Source organism: Marmota marmota, unplaced genomic scaffold (assembly GCF_001458135.2).
Source record: "Marmota marmota marmota unplaced genomic scaffold, marMar, whole genome shotgun sequence".
Lineage (NCBI taxonomy): Eukaryota > Metazoa > Chordata > Mammalia > Rodentia > Sciuridae > Marmota > Marmota marmota.
Window position 1 is genome coordinate 17,052,646 of NW_025999977.1, and position 20,930 is coordinate 17,073,575.

Here is a 20,930-nt window from a genome sequence, read left to right on the forward strand (position 1 = left end):
GACAGTCACTAGTATGGCAATATGTAAATCAATGGATGTGTAATTGATGTGATTCTGCAATCTGTATATGGGCTAAAAATGGGAGTTCATAACCCACTTGAAGCAAAGTGTGAAAGATGATATATCAAGAACTATGTAATGTTTTGAACAACCAACAATAAAAAAAATAAAAATAAAAATAAAAATAAAAAAGTAATGTATCTAAAATTATATTAATAACACTTCCCTTGGTGATATCTAGCTACTTTTTATGGCTCCTAATTCAACATTTATGGTGCTCTTTTCCTTTATTGGCTACTCTGATGTAGCAGATTTGAAACAGTGGTGTTTTGGGGGCAGTGCTGGGAACTAAATCCAGGGCCTTATACATGCTAGGCAAGAACTCAACCACTGAGCTACACCTGCAGCCAGACACGGTGATTTTATCTGGGAGATGTTTTGAAGGAGCCAATAATTAAAGTAGACATTTTAGTAAAACATTTTCCAGAAGTCTACCTCCAAATATAGAAACAACTTTTTCATTATAAATTAGAATAACACTTGAGGTAGGGAACTGAGATGGAGGGAAGCTCTGGGTGGCATGGAACTCAAGAACAGGATGAAAGATCTCCCTTTTATACATTATGTAGTAGCTTTTAGCAGGTGGTTTGCTATTTAGGACTTCTCAAAATATTCCAGACTCAAAAACTGCATCAGTATAGACTGACAAAAAGATCATTTGGCCACTACATCTGACTCCCTTCAGATATGTGCTACCCAACTACCTTTACTTTGGATTGATCTTTATGACACTCTGAAATATTTTAAATGAAATTATGGATATCACATTTCACCCAAAAACTTTAGTAGATAGCTGTAAAAAAAATGGGATATTTTTTCCACATAATAATTACTATCACACCTAGCAAACTTAATACTAAGTCCTTATGTTCTTTAATACTCAGCCATGTTCAAATATCTCCAATAGACCCTTTTTCCAAATGTTTTTTACAACTGTTTTATTCAAAACAGAGAAAAATATCAGTGTCTATATTTGTGAGATAAATGTAGAAAAATACTACAACTGTGAAATCTAGATATAGATGTTCATCATGCTATTCCCACATTTTTCTATGTATTTGTAATGATGTATTGTCCAAAAGATTTGTGTCATTGCATCTTTATAAACCTGTCTATATGTGTCTAAGAGGAGGAAGTTTCCAGAGTATGCTAGTGGGTCCTGTCCTGTTCAGTGTTGAAATTATTTGACAATGATATAGAAATGACGTTTGTCAATTTTCTTAGTTGATGAGCTGAAAGGAATAAGGAATGTGTCAGATAACTAAATCAACACCCAAAAATGTTTTGACAAACAAAATGCAGCAGGGATTGGTGAGGAAGCCAGTGGTGATAAACGTGGGTACTTCTATGTTCAGGGAGAGCCGGAGGCCAAAGGTCACAGGCCAACAGATACAGTAATGAGGAAGGATGCTAAGGATTCCCATCTAGTTTTTGTTATAGTTGGATAAAATGGAATTGTCTGAAGCATTAAAACCAAAAATAAAAGTAGAGTCCCTTACTGAGGGGGGCTGCTGCCTTCCCAGCCTACGAGCTGCATCTGTCAGCTTAATAAATAAAGTACCAGCTCATGCTGTAGAAGAGACTTTTCATGGCACCACCATGGCCAAGTGGAACACCCACACTTTGGTCTCCTTGGCTGACTGACCAGATAGACAGCAAGATGTCAATAATTAAGGCTAGCACTCAGGTAAGAACAATACCAGGGAGACACCACTTGAACAATGGGTGAGGCTTTAATATCCCTGGATGATTATCTAAACTGGAACTTCAAACTGTCACATGAGTATGTTTTGGTGTAGTAAGGTGTTATGTTTTCTACAACAGTCACACTGGATGGCTCTAACTTAGTACCCTCGTGGGCTCCAAGGACTTTTATAGAGAGAATCTGCAAAATGACCAGTAATTGCTGATAAAGATTTACCTGGATTTCTTTCCAGAAGATTCCTACATATGCAGCCCAAGGTGCACTGGCTTTCCCTAGGGGTAGGGGTAGGGAGGGAGACTCACAGGAAGACTAGTTCAGACTGCTTTCCTGCTACCATCAAGCCTGAGGCAACCATCTTACTATGGATGGGGCATGGTGACACCTGGCATCCCCTTTTTATGTAGTTTCCTTCTGCTCAAAGCCCTAAAGAATTTTTATTGTTTCTAAAGTGCATTTATGGTGAGGGTGTCTTTGGATTTTGTGACTGTCAGTATTCAAAACATATTCATGCCAGGCATGGAGGCGCACACCTATAATCCCAGCAGTTGGGGAGGCTGACGCAGGAGGATTGTGAGTTCAAAGCCAACCTCAGCAAAAGCAAGGCACTAAGCAACTCAGTGAGACCCTGTCTCTAAAGTCATGATTGTAGGAAATAAGGCAGACCCTAAAGGAAGACACAAAATCAAAAAGGTAAATATAAGTGAAATAACATATAAAGCTTCAAATCATTAGAAAGCAATTATAGTTAGGCCACCTAGTCTATACAGTGTCTCCAAGACAACTGGAAAGTTAGGCTGATTACAAGAGGTACCTCAAAAGACCGACATATGATCCCAGATACCTATGGCTGTCATTCATATAAATTAATTTTTCATTTTTTTTTTATTTTTCCTAGGAATCAAACCTAGGGCTTCACACATGCTAAGTACATGCTCTACTATTGAACCACATCCCCAACCTGGACTAATTTTCCTTGATGTCTCTTTAACCTATTCACATTGTCCCTTTTCCTGTCTCTCATATTTTCTTCATTCCTCCCTTCACATCCAATACAGTGGCTTAACAACCGTGTCTGCCTCCAGTCTGTCATTTGGCCTCATCTTGCACATTTCATTAACAATTCTTCCTGAATCATCATAATGATTGGGTCAGCCTTCCCCCAGTGCAAAGCACTTTTTAAGTACTTTGAAGTACACAAAGAATTAAGTCAAAATTCATAAGCCTAGCAGTTAAATCCTCACTAATCTGGCTCTGGTTCATTTTAATAATCTCTCCCAGACAAAAAATCGAGCTGGTTTTTGTTGTTGTTGTTGTTGATTGTTTTTCTTTTCCCCTCACACCCTACTGGGGATTGAACCCAGGGCACTTTACCTCTGAGCTACATTACCACCCCATTTTATTTTTATTTTTTTAATTTTTAGACAGGGTCTCACTAAGATGCCTAGGAGTCATTGAACTTGTGATCCTCCTGCCTCAGCTTTCTGAGTTGCTGGGTATGCATGAGTATCCTCCAACACCCAGTTCTTGTGTGCAGTTCCTGTGGTTAAGGATGGAAGCCATACCTTAGCCCAAACTATCTTCTCTTTCTTGGAACATGCTTCCTGTTCCTGTCTTCCTTCTCTTCTGAAGATCCAAATTTTGCCCACTTCCTGAAGCCCAAGCCAGACTCCATATTTTCAGCCTCCTCTATCACTAACTAGTCTGAGTGTGAGGTTCTACCACACTTCTTTAATATTCCCTATATTGATAATTAACTTTCACTGGCATATGTTTTATTTTCTTAAGTAGACTGTACTCTCCTCAAGATAAAGGACTTAATCCTTTTTTGTTATCATTGTTTCCTAAAGTGCCTAGAACAATGTTTCATGTGGCAGGTGCTCAATAAATAATGAAAAAACAATGAATGATTCCAAACATTTACGAACCACTTCTCTTTGTTTGAACAACGTTTGTCCCCACAGACTTCAGGATTTTCTCTCTAGCTTCATAACGCTATGAATGATTTGGATTCTCAAATTTTTTTAAATGCAATCCCTCAAGTTTGTCCACTGTTAAATATAACAGAGAGTCCCAGACATAGATCCTGGCAAACAATAATCTCTTGCAGCATTTTATAAGATTTATCACTTTAAACTAGAAAGCATTATATTCCATAACTTGTGTTTTCAGATTATGATTGAAAAGGAAAACTCACTGACTTTAAGCATTCTAAATGAAAGTATATACTCACAAATTGTAGATAACTCTTCTGTGTGGGCATGGGTATAAGTTTTACCATGTGCTATTTGGCTGGTCACTATTCTCACTATGCAAGACATGATCCATGGACAAGCCAACTCCGCGTTTCTTGGCCACTTGTTAGAAAATACAGGATACCAGGGCTCCATCTCCAACTTATTGAATGAGAATTTTGCCCTTTTAACAAAATTGCTGGGTTTTCTGAAAAACACAGAGCCCGGTGGGGGCAGGGCACAACTGACTGCACAGAAGGAATATTTTTATGCTTTCAAAACAGCCTATGCCAGTGGTTGAACACATTGCTGGGCCCTAACCCCAGGGGTTCTGATTCAGTAGATCTGGGGTGGGGCCCGGGAACCCTAATTTCTAATCAACTTCCAGGTGATGCCAATGGTGATACTGCTGGTCCAGGAAACACATCACTAGCTTGAATCATCTAAAAATAACATACCTCATATTTTGGGAGTTTTGCTCCAGTGTGCTCCCAATAAAAGAGAGGAGAGAGAACTAGTAAAAGGGGTCGGGAAAAGGAAGTGGCTAAAAATGTTTCATTCATGTGACAAGAAGATAGCCGTTAAAACTCCTTTGTACACGAAGGGTAAAAATAGCTGAAGGAATTACTATAGCAACAGCTGTATTATCCACAGGGATTTTCTCTACTGGCATTGTTTATAAAGGGAGACCCATCTTGTAGGAATTCTATTTAAATATTGAGGTTTATCAGAAACAATAAACATGGGAAACATGTCCAGTTCATTAAATACTATGAGATAACAACAGAAATTTAACGTGGATTGGAAAACAACTCTCTTGAGACTTAGATTTGGATTTGTCCCAGAAATGAAATGAAAATAAGTTTTTAACTATATGGCTCTGAAACAAATAGAAAAATAAAGCTGAGGAATGTTGGAGATATTTATTATAAATGTTTAAGTTTTTAAAAAAAATTCCAAATAGCTCTTTTTTAAAAAACAAAGACTCTCAAAATTATAAATAAAACAATATGTATAAAAACCAAAGAGCTCCACCTAGAGTTTGAAAAAAGAGTTCTTATTACTTAACACACAAAGCACCATTTATTCATATCTCATCTATATTCTTTCCATTAATGTTCAAAATATGTATTTTCACAATTTTTACAAAAAATAAGATAACTTTCTAGAGTGTCAAATCCTATTAACATAAAGGAGAATTGAATTTTTTATGATGCTATCTATAATCTATTTTTGTTCTAAAAATCTGGCAGTTATATTTGTCACAGTGAATGATTATCTTAAGGCAAATTATAAAACTGTTGGGAGAGTATGTAAAGCATCATAGAAAGACAGCTTAAAATTTATTCAAGAGACACAGTTCTTACTTGAACTTGCTGTAATGACCTTGAGCAACTCCTCTTCTAACCTTGAGTTTTCTTATCAATAGGGCTTAGATAAGACAAGTAGTTCTGAGACCTGGCTGCACACCTGGGAGCATTGGCTACAAATTGATGCCTCAGTCCCAGAGATTATGATCTGGTTGTTCTGTTGAGGGGTGGGAGTAGAGGACAGTAGCAAGCTAATGGCCTTGTAAAAGCTCTCAAGGGATCCATAATCCATAGTTAAGCATCCATGGTCTAATTCAGTGGTTTTCAAGCTTTAGTGTAAATTGGTCACCTGGAGGGTTCGTTAAAAGACAAATTGCTAGACCCTACCCCCCCAAAACTGCAGAGTCAATAGGTTCAAGTGCAGCCTAAGAATTTCCAAGTTAATGCCAGGTAATGTTGATGCTACTGATCTGAGGTCATATTTAGAGAATCATTACTCTAGATGATTACAAATTTACATTTGCCAAATTCCCCCAAGTTATTCTTATTCTCCTTTATCAAACTACAGTATAAAATATGGTTGACCAGTCTCCTGATCCCAATCTCTCTTCCTCTTGTTTGGAGCCCAGTTACCAACATGTCAATATCCTAACTCACAGGTCTCGCTACATCACTCCCTGGCCTGCAACTTTTCAATGATTCCTCATTACTGACATAAGAAAGCACAAATTAACATGGCACATGAGGCTTTTCACAGTGTGACACCAATCTACCTTTCCAGCCTCAATTTCCAGGAGCTCATGTTATCCACCTATGTTCCCGGCACTTGTCCCTAATGTCACAGCTCAGTGCCCTTGTATCTCACATTCTGTCCTTGTACCTCTAACTTCTCTTTCTAACATACTTGTCACAACTCATTCCGTTTGGCAGGTACTGTGCAAGGTATTGGAACTCAAGAAGAACACAGCAATCCCTGCCTTTAAGGAGCTTTGAATCTTGAGAGGCGTGGTAGATATTGTTGAATGGGTAACCCAACATCATCTTTATACCACTCCCTTCTTCTCCCCTCCTTACTAGTGGTTAGAAATGCTAATAATCATAACTGGGAAAGGCCCATGGCACCCACATGAAAGCATGCCCCAAGTGGATGTGTACTATAGGCTTCTGGGAAAGAGTGTGTGTTCCAGATAAGAAGGAACTGACCCAGAACTGCCTTCCTCCAGCCTTGAGTGAGGGTGTGATGCTTCCAGCCAGAGCAGCCATCTTACAGCCATCATGGAAAGGGCAGATTCCTACAGAGACAGGTCCTGATGCTGATGATGAGCTGAATAAATTCCAAGACCACTGACTTCCAGTGTTGTATTTGAGTGAATAAACCCCCATCTGTTGGAGCCAGCTGTTTATCAGGTTTCCTGTTACTTATGGAGGTACTGAAAACATTCTCTTGGGGTGGAGCTGGAGGATAGTGGGCAAGTAATTCTTCCATAATTGCTGTGCTAAGTGAAGAAGCAGAACTTGCAGGGAGAGGCTACACTAGGGTGCATGGGGAACAATCAACAAGGCTGGGCGATAGGAATGAAGCATCCATTCCAGGAAAGGAGAAAAAGCTTTGCAAAAGTCTTAAGGTAGGAAGAGGGAGCACAAAAACCCAGTTAGAGGAAGAGAGGCAGAAAAGGTTGGAAGAAGAGGCCTGGCCTGACCTGCTCTCAAGGTGAGAGGAGCATTTCTTAAAATGTGTTCCCCCAGCTTCACCCCAAATTCCACCCTCGTAATTCACAGCCTATACTGAGTTGATCTTTTTTGACCCCAGCTAGATCCCACCCCAACATCTGGCAGATAGTCATGGAAAAGCCACAAATATCTGCTAAATAAAAAAATATTACAGCAAAACAAATGGCTGCCTAAAAAGTCATGATCCAAAAGGGGGCTGATTCATGACTTTCTGAGGTCCAGTTCTGAAGTTGAGACCCACCACCACCCAGGTGTGCCATCTTCACATGAAAGAAAGAGATCCTCTTCCCACAGACCCTTATTGGATTAAAAAAGTCTGATGACTTTCAGTTTTGTAAGTCCCTGATTTTGAGAAACTTTTTAAATCACAGGGAGTGTGACTTCAGGAGCCTAGCAAAAAGCACCTGTTACCAATGAAGGTCTAATCAGGAGTGTTTTTTTAAAAATTGCAACATGACTCTGGGAGAATATCAAACCAAGCCTTTAGTTATCTGATCCTTACCTCCCAGAAAGAAGCAGAAAGTTACATAATGCATCAAAATATTATCCATATTTATTTTCAAACAGTAGGTTTATGGGTTATTTTATTTAACTTATATTTTTTAATTTTAATAACTGTTTTGATTCATTTAAACACCTAAATCAATGCAATATTTTATTTATAAGAATACATGACAAAATGTCCTCAGTCATGTGGTCTTAGTTTACTCAGTATTCATTTTTTTTAAATTTCTGATTTCTAATCCCAAGTTTAAATATAAATTGTACACAGCCTTTAACCCATATCCAAGAATTAATTCTTCAAAAATTTGGAAAAAGACACACACTAAATGTCGGTGGCATGTAAGAGAAGACATTAGGAAGCAGCATTTTATTAGCTAGAATTATTGGCACATAGTGATAAAAGCAGAACATTTTGTTGTTGTTGATTTTCCTGCTGTTTTCAGGTCCCCTACACATACTGCATCCTTACTCCCTGCACAGGGCATGGGGCCCCACCACCTGCCCATGCACACAACTGTTTGATCCCTCTGCCCAGAATGTTCCACCAGGGCTCTGCTTGGGCAGCCTCCTTTTCACCATGCAGCTCTCACCTCAGAGGTCACCTCCATGGAAAAGACCTTTCTTGACCATCCCCCCAAAAGAAGGAAAACCATCACTATTCATTTCCTTCCTGGCACTTACTATTATCTGAAAACATCTAGTCTACTTATCGTGGGCCTCCCCACAAGAAATTTAACCTTATCTCTTGGTCACTGATGAATCTCACTTTCTGGAACAGTGCCTGGTACACATAATAGGTACTAAATAATAAAGGCTAAATAAATGAAAAAGATATGCATATATCTCTGTATAAAGACACTCTCTATAACAAGATTCATAATAGCAAAAAAAAAAAAACTGGCAAAAACCTGAATTCTAGTAACAGATGAATAATAAATAATCCATGATTTATCCATGAAGCAGAATATTCTGTGGTGACTTCAAAGAACATTTACTTCCATGAAAAAACAACCACAGTACACTATATTGTGGAATTATTTTTTTTAAGTTGCAGAACAATAGGTATGGCATGACCCCATGTTTACAAGTGATAGTTGGATCCTTTTTACAATAGTATTATATGTATTCTTTTTTTAAGATTTTTTAAAAAATTTTTTAGTTGTTGATAGACATTTATTTTATTTATTTATATGCAGTGCTGAGAATCGAACCCAGTGCTTCACACATGCCAGGCAAGTGCGCTAGCACTGGGCCCCAGCCCCAGCCCAGATTAACTGTATTCTTAATGTGTGTTTGTGTGTGTGTGTGTGTGCGTGCGCGCATATGTTTATACACAAGGAAAAATGTATAGGACTAAGGTGTTTAAAAAATAGGATAGCTGGTGCAGTGGTACATACCTGTAATCCCAGCAGCTCAGGAGGCTGAAGCAGGAGGATTTTGAGTTCAAAGCCAGCCTCAGCAACCTGGCGGGATTAGCAATTCAGTGAGACCCTGTCTCTAAATAAAATACAAAAAAGGGCTGAGAATGTGGCCCAGTGATTAAACATCCCTGGATTCAATCCCCAGTACCAAAAAAAAGAATGAACCCTAATGTAAACTATGGATTTTAACCAATGATCACGTATTAATATTGGCTCATCAATTTTCACAAATGTGCTGCACTAAGGCAAGTTGTTAATAATAGGGGATCTGGGGTGTTAAGGGATTTAAGGAGATACAGGGGGAAAACACTGTATTTGTCACTCAATTTTTCTGTAAACCAAAACTGCCCTAAAAACTAAAGCATATTGATTTTTTTTAAAGAAATTAATGCTAGTGCTGGGGATATAGCTCAGTGGTACGGTGCTTGCCTAGCATGTGTCAAGCCCTAGGTTGATCCCCAGCACTACAAAAAGTAAAAAGTAATTAGTCCTGTTATGCATTTTTTTCATTAAATTTGGTTACCTTAATAAATTCACATATATAAAATGTGAATTTTAAAGCAAAATTCATACATTTAAAGACTTAAATGTTAATATAATCTGTAATATTACAAAGGAAAATAAATGATAGTATTTGAGGTCAAATGTGGTGTTAGAACTCCAACCTTACCAAGATAGTTTCTAAAAAATGAGAAATTACACCCCAATGATTCAAGTGTATGAATTGCCAAGATCATTGTAATATCATAAATAGCTAATAACAAAAAGATAGTTTCTAGTATCCTATTAATGTATATCAGATAGATTACACAACATATTTTCCAAAATTACAGCTACTCAATGAATTTTTTTCCCTGAAAAACATCCAAGTCTTCTATATCATCATGTGACATCCAATGGAACCCTCTTAATAGCCCCATCTATTTGTGTGAAAAGGACCTTGGTGAATAACGCATAAAAGATATTAGCAAAATGCTTTGAGTTTATTGGATGAAAAATCTAGGAAAAAGTAGTAATTCTCGTTACATAGAAATTCATACCATTAATGGTCTTCCAGAAAAAAACTATTTTAAAAAGTATTAAATAACTACCAGGCATAATGGCACACACTTGTGATCCCAGCTGCTAGGGAAACTGAGAAAGGAGGATCGCAAGTTCAACACCAGCCTCAGCAACTTAGACTCTGTCTCAAAGTAAAATTTAAAAAGGGCTGGGGATGTAGCTCAGTGGCAGAGTACTTGCCTAGCATGTGAGAGGCCTTGGGTTCAATCCCCAGTACTGTTTTAAAAATTAAATAATTTTGAATCTGACTCCCCCGAATTGTTCATAAATCTACTGCTTCATTCCAGTCGACTACAATAACAGCTACAACATTCAAAACAATGTCATTTCACAAAGCAGAATCTGGTTCAAATTTCATGTTTTATACAAATGCCACATATCTCTGGAAAAGGTAAAAACAACTCCACTGGTGAACAGGCCTATTCTAACTCTTGAACTGGGAACACTGCACATGGTCAGCTCTATAGAACCGCAGAATCTTAGCGGGACTGGACCTGGGAGGTCACCCAGTCTAACACACCATTCAACTAGTCAGACTTTTACAACACCCTTAACTTGTTAGATACCTACACAAAAGCTAGCAAACACTTCTGTGAAGGGTCATATAGTAAATGCTTTAGGCTTTGTGGCCATTTAGTCTCTGTTACCACAACTCAACTTGGTTGTTGAACCATAAAAGCAACCACAGGCAAAACATAAATAAATGGGAGTGGCTGTGCTTCAGTAAAACTGTATCTACAGAACAAGCAGTTGGCCAGCTCTGGCCAACATGCTGTGTGTTGCCAATCCCTGATCTAGACTGCTTTGAGTTAATGATAAAATTCCACCATTAAGTACATTAGATGGTCTATAGAAAAAAAATTATTTTATCAGGGCTAGCAGAAACAAGCAAATGCACCCATTACTACAACCACAATTCCTGCCTTCTGGGTTGTAGAACATCTATCCATTTTCATGTATCAGCCCTTCAATACTTGATGTAAACTATCGTGATTCCCTGAAGTATTTTTTTCCCCAGCCAAATATCCCCCATGCTTTCAAGCATTCCTTCTATTATGAAATGGTTTTCCAGACATGGAACCATTTGATCATCTCCTTGTATACATACACCAGTCCTTAACAATCCTTTGAAGTACAGGAGACAGATACAGGACATATGGTTTTAAAAATCTGTAGCAATCAAGATGTAATTTTAATTTTAGAATTTGGCTCACTGTCTCCAAATACAATTGGTTTTTGCTGTGCAAAATTACCATGCGGTCTTTAAGAAAAATATATTATGTGAGGATTTAAAGGCTTATGCCCAGTGTCATAATTCTATACATTAATTTAAAATGATTACTAAGAAATAGAAAACATTTTTAATTTTGCCCCAAAAAAGTAGGTTTAAAGGAACAATAGATTTGAAATAGTTCCTATGCATCAAAAAATGTTGACAGAACTCACCTCTACAATTGGAATCATATAGTGCAATTTGCAAAAGAAAGTTATCAGTTATTCTTTCTGAGGAAATAAAACACAAAAGAGGAAAACAAACACACACACATCTGCAGTGAGTCCTTGGACGCTTCTGGCTTGTTAGTAAGACAGAACGGGGCTGCTATAATCACAGCCAGGCTGTCTCTAAGTAACAGTCCCTGTGGTATTCCACATTTCTAAAATCTGGGAACAAACCAAATTCATATTTTTAAAGACATTTTAACTCTACTTTCTGTACTTCAGCATCATGGCATTTTTTAAGGTTTTCTTTTTTTAATAACTAGAAGAAAATAAGGATATATATTTTAAAATGTGCCACATTTTGCCTGATCTTATAACTATTTCTGTAATATCTCTTATGTAGTTCAATTTTCTGATAACTCAATTCCTTAAATAGTATGTTGTACCACAGAAATAAATTCATTCTTTAAAACCTAAATATGTTTATTTGTAATGACATCACATCTCACAATGTTGGCTAAACTTAATTTACATTCTCCAGTGTCTTCTTCCTGCTTGCTTGTCATTACACAAGCTCTCCCTGGATAATCCCATTCACGTGTATGGCCTCAAATCTATCCACATAATCATGGCAACCAAATTTATTGCTCTAGCCCAATTTTTCTGCAAGGACATAGCTAGGAACCTTGTGGCATTTCTACCCAAATAGTCCAACAGCCACTAAACAAGCACAAAGTGGAGCACCATGTGTCTTATAGTGGTGAGAATGTTTACTGAGTGCTGACTATGTGCCAGGTACCATCCTAAGTGCTTTACATGCATTTTCTCACTTAATTTTCATAGTGCAATTACAAAATGGCACATTTATCTTCTTTTATCTGAAATCCCATGAAAATTACAGCATCAAAATATGAAAGATACAGCAGACATTGTTTATTGAGCACTCGGTACACTTTCCCTTCCCTTCTCCCTGGCCAGAAGAACATCAATCTTGTTCAGTGTATTAATATGCCAACCAGTTTCCCAGTCTCCCTGTCACATAGCAAGGAGTAACCATATGATGCTGAGCAAAGCAATGAAGCACAAGTAGATGTCTGTTTGGGGGTGGGCCAGGGAATGCAGCACAAACCTTACCCTTTCCTTCTGTCCTTCTTCTTGACTTACTTGTATTATATGCAGCTGCACTTTCCCCTTTTTGACCAATAAGGAAAGGCCAAGATAATCACCAAGATGTTGGTCCTGAGATCACTGAGCTACTGAACCAAGGCCAGTAACCAAGTACCTCCAGATTTCTTGACTGAAAAAAAATGAACTCTTATTTGTTTTAACCATTTTAAGTCCAACTTTCTGTTAATTTGCAGCTGAAAACATTCCTGATACAAAACTATAAACTTAACAAGATTTTGACAAATATTTATATGAAGAAAAGCAGATGGAAAGCAGTAAAACAAAGAATGCTTCAGCCTAAAGGCCTGGAAAAATAATTAGAAGCAAATCAGCTCACCCCATGGAAGCCCAGAAGACTCGCGATTTGGAGATACCAGGTAATGCAGAGGATAGGACCTTCAGATTTGACATCTGGAGGACCCCAACAAAAAGACCCGCTCCCTACTGTTCCTCAAGTTCACAAGTCTACAATTACATGTTGGAAGGTTTCCTTCAACTCCTATTTATTCCTGGCTGTCTGTTTTTATTTGTGACTAGATTACTGACAATATGATTTAAGGAAAGTCTGCAATATGACATAAAAAAAGAAAACACTTTTTAAAAAAAGCAAAACATTTTTTAAAATGCAAGGAGAAGAGAGAGAAAAGAAAATGAGCCTAGAGGACACATAAATAATGCAAAAAGCAGAAGAAATTTTCAAAAAGAAAAACACAAGTAATATCCTCAAAGACATTTGAAAAATAAAAGAATGATATGCTATGAAATAAAGCTGGCTAATATACACTAACAGAAATAAACAAAAATAATAGAAAGGTTGAAAGACAAAATTAAGGCAACTTCCCAGAGAATAATGTTAAGAAACAAGGTACAAAAATGTTGAAAATCAGAGGATCAGGTCCACATAGAAGTTCTGAAAAAAAGAATTGAGAGTGGGGGAGGTAGAGGAAACGTCAAAGAACAAATATTCTCTCAGAGAAAGGGGAAGTCTCAGACCTTCTTGGTAAGAATGTCAATTAGGACAACCATTATGAAAAACAGCATGGAGTTTCCTCAAAAAAAAAAAAAAACTAGCATTAGAACTACCACATCATCCAGCAAGTCTACTACTGGGTGTATATCCAAAGGAAACAAAATCAATTATGTCAAAGAGACATATGCACCCCCCATAATCATTGCAGCACTCCTCATAATAGACAAGAAATGGAACAACTAAGCGTCCGTCAGGTAATGAATGGATCAAGAAAATGTAGTACATATACAGCATGGAATACTATTTAGCCATAAAAAGAATGAAGTTCTGTCATCTGCAACAACAAGGATGGAAGTGGAAGATGTTATGTTAGGTGAAATAAGTTAGGTACAAAACACCACAGGATCTCACTTTTACGTGGAAGTGAAAATGTTGATCTCACAAAAGTAGAGAAAAGGATAGTGGTTACCAGAGCCTAGGAATTACATGGATAGGAGAAATAAACTTCTAATGTTCTATAACACAATACAATAACTATGGTGACAACAATTAGCTGTATATTTCAAAGTAGCTAATAGAGAGGATTTTGGATGTTCTTGTTACAGATGAACAAGAAATGTTCACATCATGAATATACCAATCCTGATCTGACCATTATACATTGTATATGTATTGAAATATCATACTCTATCCCATAAATATGTACAAGTATTATGTGTCAAGTTTAAAAATATATTTTAATATATATTAAATATATGTTAATATATATTAAATACTAATATAACATATAAATCACTATATGTGTGTACACATACACACACACACATACATCACTCTCCTCTTCCAAGACACCAGCATTTAAAGTTAAATTAAAATATGCACAAAAGCAGGTGATTATAAGAATGCAGAAAAAGAGGGATAAACTGAGCATCTAATGAGTTTTCTGAGAGGAATAAACAGTTGTAACACACAATCCTTTGCATTCAAGTGACATCAAACCTCTTTTAACATCAACACTAGAATTTTTGGTACTATGCCTCCAAAATTCTGAGCAGATTATTTTTACCATAGAATTTTTTATGACTCAATCAGTCAAGTATGAAGGTAAATGATGCAAATTTTCTTTCATGCACTTTCCTTGAAAGAATTCCTTTCTCTTATGGAAAATCATGTTTCTGAAAAATAAGAGAATAAACCAAGAAAGATGTAAACACAAGATTAAGGAAACAGGCGCCTGCTCCACAGAAAAAGCAAAGGGAAGCTCCAGAGTGGCAGCTGTGCAGCATATCTAGACCCAGACTGGGAGGAGACAGGCCTAGGGGGAATCGCATGATTGACAGGTTATGTGATGCACTTTGATGCTTGAAGGTAAATTTGTTGTGGGGCTTAAAATATATATAGACAGGTACATAGAATTTCAGTTTAAGAAACATAGTAAAATATTAGATGGAACAGCATGAAATTGCTGTTTTACAGGTTTTGTGGGTTTCATTGTCAAATATTGGTGATTCCATATCAGTTACCTGGATTTACAGGTGATTAAATGATGGTGGAAATTTGCTTTAAATGCTCTAAAGATAACAAAAACAAAAGAAAAGTTGGAGGGATATATGAAACAAGAATGTCAGAAAGTTAACTGTTATTGAAACTGGGTAACTAGCACAGAGGTTTCACAGTCCTGTTTACTCTCTTTTAAAAAATTGTAATAGGAGAAAAGCATGACAACACAAAAATGTATAACATTTCAATTTTTTCAGACAGCAGGAGGAATTTCCACTTAGCAATAGTCATATAAAATCCAGTTATAGGGACTGGGGTTGTGGCTAAGTGGTAGCATGCTCGCCTCGCATGCATGAGGCACTGGGTTCGATCTTCAGCACCACATAAAAATAAAGACAATAAAGTCCATCAACAACTAAAAAATATTTTTTAAAAAAATCCAGTTATAGAACTAATGAACACAGAAAAAACAAGGATCAGTTAAAGAACTCACATATACAAAAGTGGGGAAGGAGACAGAGACAATTTCACAACCCCACTCTACCCCATCCTTTCTAAATTGACTCCACTGACTCTAGACTACACTAGAAAGAGCTTATCCAAGTTGTTGCAATTCCTGAGATCCAAAACCCAATGAAAGAACCACTTTTCTCTGCCCATCAATTCTATTCCAGTTTATATATTTTTCTTGTCCAATCTAGATTCCAAGATTTGTAATTATACGCACACTTTTGTAAATACCCTTAAGTCCTTGCTCTCTCAGTTTCTGCTCTTTGAAACTGGCAGTTTTTTAAAGTAAAGTACAGTTATAATAAGACTATTACTTACTTGTAAATAGTAAATACCAATTTAGTAGTAAATATTTTCTATTTGACAGTAAAATATGCTATGTAATAGTTTAGTTGTTGACATCACTGTTGAAAGTTTGAGATCAGGAATATAAGGCACAGATGCCTATTATCACTACTCCTCTTACTCAATATTGCACTTGAAGACCTAACCAGAAGCATGATGAGAAAAAGAAATAAAAGATAAAAGGACTGGAAAAAGGAGAAATAAAGTTCTCACTATTCTCAGATGATATATAAGATCAGCTACATAGAAAATTCAAAATAATCTATATACAAATTATTAGCACCAATAAGTGAGTTTAGTAAAGTTGCTGGAAATAAGGCAATATGAAAAATTCAATTGTATTTTATACATTAGCAATAAAGAAAAAATAAAATGCTTAAATAGATAGTATTTATAATACATCCAAACTATCAGATACAAGCAGGGAGATATGCGAGGCCTTTATGCAGAAAATTATATCATACTATTTAAAGAACTGAAGAAGAACAAAATAAAGAAGAGGCTTCTTACATTTGGTACATAAATTCTTCCCAAATTTATCTCAATGCAGTTCCAGCAAAATTCCAACAGATTGTGGACCTTGACAACTAGATATATAAAACTTACAATGCAAAAGTACTAGAATAGCCAAGGCAATCTTGAAAAAGAATAAATTGGAATAACTTGTCTACCAGTTGTGAAGACTTACAATAAAAATACAATAATTAATATGGTATGGTATTAATACAAGGATAGAAAAACAGACCAGTGAAACAGGATAGAGAATCCAAAAGTAGACTCATGCCTATGACCTACTTGATCCAAGGTGCTATGGTAGGGGAAAGAACTTTGCTTTAATCTAATTCATCAACCTGTGGGTTCATACCTCACACTTATTATGTGTTCTAGTTCACTACAAAAACTTTAAAGAACACATAAATGTATTGATTCAAACTAAAAATAAAAATTGTAAAGTGCTTCTGAATAATGAAGTCAGCTGTTACAAACCACTGGTACAATGAACATAAAGAAACTAATGTGGCACACAAATCAATTATATTAGGTGAAGAGACCAAGTTCTGCCATTAAAAAGAGAAACGTTCACATTGTGTTAAAATAATCAAAAAAGGACAAAAATACAGAGAATAACATAAAACGCATAGGAAATGTAAAAAAGAAAGATGAAATGGCAGGGAGCAATTGAACTGAAAAGGATTAAACAAAATAATAGCAAACACTACAGTCATGTGCTGCATAATGATGTTCAGTCAACAACAGAACATACATATGATGGTGGTCCCAGAAGATTACAATGGACCTGGAGAGTCCTATCACCTAGTGACATTATGGCCATAATAACTTCATAGCCCAATGCATAACGTATTTGTGGTGATGCTGATGTAAATAAATCTTTTGTACTGCCACTTGTATAAAAGTATAGTGTACACAATTATGTACAGCACATAATACTTAATGATAAATGACTGGTATTCGTATGTATTTACTATACAATAGTTTTATTGTTACTTTAGAGCATACTCCTTCTACTAATTAAAAAATGTTAATTCCCCAGCACAGTGATGCACACCTGAAATTCCAGAAACTCAGAGGCTGAGGCAGGAGGATCTCAAGTTCAGGCAAGCCTGGATAACAGCAAGAACCTGTCCAAAATAAGAAATATAAAGGGCTGGGGGATATAGCACACTAGTAGAGCACCCCTGGGTTCAATCCCTAGTAGTGAAAAAAAAAGTGAACAAAAAACAGCACCAGGTATGCCATGTGTGTGGTCCTGGGTTCAATATCTAGCACTTCAATAAATACATAAATGCAAAAATTATAAAAAAATCTATGGCAACAAATTTGAAAACCTAGAAAAAATTGGGTAATTTCTTAGCAAAATATAAAAGAATCTAAGCACCACCAGTGGAAAACCCAAATACACTAATTACCACAGACTAAGTTAGAAATGTGTTTGAAGGTCTATATTGAGATGGTATCAGGACCACATAATTTCATAATTTGTTTCAGCTAATCTAACTTAGAACAATATTCTAACAATATTTGAATTATCCCAGAATAAATGAAAAGATGGAAAACTTCCTAACATGTTTTATGAAGCCAAAATTTTAACATTAAAACTTGATAGAGTACCAAAAATAAAATCATAGTCTCATTTATAAACATAGATGTATAAGTTCTAAACAAAATATTAGCCAAGCAATATTAGGTAATAACTCAAAAAAATAACACACTGGGGGCTGGGACTGTAGCTTAGTGGTACAGCACTTGCCTCACATGTGTGAGGCACTGGGTTCAATCCTCAGCACCACATAAATAAATAAAACAAAGGTATTGTGTCCATCTACAACTAAAAATTAAGAAAAAATAATAACACACTGGAATCAACCAGAGCTTAATTCCAGGAATACAAGTGAAATTCAATGTGATAAAGTGTGTTTATGAAAAACCAACAGCAAATATCTTTCCACTTGGTGAAACAGTAAAACTATTTCAAATAAAATAAAAAACAGACAAAGATGCCTGCTATTACTATTATTAATCAACATTGTTATGGCAGTACTACAAATGAAATAAACACTGAGAAAAAAAATGCATTATTTTTTACAAATTGCCAAATTATATATATTTAGAAACACAATGAAATATAATTTTTAAAAACTAGTAGAATTGATAATAATAGTTGATAAAGTAACACTATGATGTAAAATAAATACACAAAGTCATTGGGCTTTCCATATTCAAGCATAAACACCTAGAAACAGAATTAGGAAAAAATATTCCATATACAATAATGAAGCTATCAGTAAAATACAAAGGAGTAAACTTATGTAGAAAAGTACAAAACTTATATGAAGAAAATCATATTAAAGGATAAATTTTAAAATCTAACCAAATGGAAAGACATTCATATTCTTATATGGGAAGATATAATAGCATAAAAATGTCAATTCTCTTGACATCATAAAAATGCCCAACTAGAAATTTGGCCCAAAATACAGGGCCAATAAACACATGCTGCACATGTTTAAGTTTCCAGAAGAAAATCAAATGTGGAGAGAGGTTTACACAAGGGACAACTGGGCATGGAAACCCACCAGGCTCTACCCCTCTTCGATTCCACTGCTTGCGGGACCAGTTGGGAGAAATGCTTCTGGTCAGGAACTTGGAAGGGCAGAGGCGGGAGAAATTGGAGACTGAACCAGAAAACGTGGGGTCTGCAGGTGATGTAGGAGACTAAGAATTGGCTCCCCCACCATATGAGTTGAACTCAGGGATGATCCCTGGGGTACAGTCTTGGAGCGTGGACCAGCAAGTACCGGGCGCTGGAGATGCACTGACTTAAAATCTCTAGACCAATTGGCATTCAGCAAAGAGCCTGGAGCCTGCAGAAGACTAAACCCTGCCTCCAGGAATTCCACCTACCGGATTACCTCTCTCACTCCAGCAATCCAGAGGGTGGAGCATCACACTCCTAAAACCTCTGAGAAGCTGAGAATACTTTGAACTACAACAGAAAGAATTCTTCAACTTTTCATCAAAAAAAAATTTTTTTTTCACTGTTTAATTGTGACCTTTAAGTACATGGACATTTATACAGTTTCCTTTTTTTTTTTTTTTTTCCTTCTCATGTCTAGCATTTTTAAAAAATATTTTTTTAGTTGTAGATGGACACAATACCTTCATTTTGTTTATTTAGTTTGTTTATGTGTTGCTGGGGATTGAACCCAGTGCCTCACACATGCTTGGCAAGAGCCTACAGCTGAGCCACAACCCCAGCCCCTTATGTCTAGCATTTTTGAAGCCAATTATTTTACATGGATTAGTTTTTTTGTGAACTAGAATATTTGATTAGTATATTTTAGTTTTGTTTTATATTCTTTTAATTTTTTATTTAAATTTTTGCTTTATGTATATTTTTTCTCCTACCTGGTTCCCTTGATTCTCTCTTCTCTTCTGCTAACAGCCAATCCCTATTATTCTCCCCATCACCCTTCTTTTAACCTTTTACTTCTGTCTTCTCTCCTCCTCCCTCATAATCATCACACCCTATATCACTTCTGTTCTCTCCCTGTCCACCATTTGAAAATGTAAACCCTTTTGCAAACTTGCTGTTATTATAGGCTATACCTGATCATATAATTTCTGTTTATTATTATAATTAACATTGTAGACATCATAGTAGGAACTATTTGGTTTAATGCTGTAAATTATTTGCATTGGTTGTTGTTATTACTTGTCTCCCCCTAAACTGTGAGGTACTGGAAACCTTCACAGACACCATAAGTCCACAGAATAGAAGAAACTCTACTGCCTCAGAAACTCTACTGTTAGTTGGGTAGACACACAAACAACATGAAAAAGCAAGAGAACAAATCACCCCAAGCAAACCAAGATACTCTGATAACAGAATCCATCAATACCACGGTGGTAGAAATGTCAGAGAAGGAGTTTAGAATGTACATCATTAAATTGATCTGTGAAGGAAAGGATGATGTAAGAGAGCAAATACAGGTAGCAAAATAAAAAGATGGGGAGATAAAGAGATCTCAATAAAGAGATAGAGATTTTGAAAAAAAAAACAGAAATTCTTGAAATGAAGGAAACAATAAACCAAATTAAAAATTCAATAGAAAGCATCACCAATATACAAGTCCACTTGGAAGAAGTGGCAAAGAAGACAAAATATATAATCTTTTTTTTTTTTAATTTTTTATTGTTGGCTGTTCAAAACATTACATAATTCTTGATATATCATATTTCACACTTTGATTCAAGTGGGTTATGAGCTCCCATTTTTACCCCAAATACAAATTGCAGAATCACATCAGTTACACATCCATTGATTTACATATTGCCATACTAGTGTCTGCTGTGTTCTGCTGCCTTTCCTATCCTCTACTATCCCCCCTCCCCTCCCCTCCCCTCGCCTCTTCTCTCTGCCCTCTCACTGACATCATTTGTCCCCTTCGTATA

At 36.3% G+C, this 20,930-nt stretch overlaps 1 protein-coding gene across 7 annotated transcripts in view; it reads right to left on the reverse strand.

Annotated features, from left to right (window-relative positions):
* Acyp2 (acylphosphatase 2) overlaps nt 1–20,930 on the reverse strand; it is a 155,179-nt gene that overhangs the window by 110,403 nt on the left and 23,846 nt on the right. The window contains exon 4 of one of the 7 annotated variants that reach the window (XR_007348071.1): nt 12,629–12,761. The exons of the other annotated variants lie outside the window; for them this stretch is intronic. The gene's annotated coding sequence lies outside the window, so the exon portion shown is untranslated. The remainder of the gene's footprint in view (nt 1–12,628; nt 12,762–20,930) is intronic. 7 annotated transcript variants of the gene reach the window in all.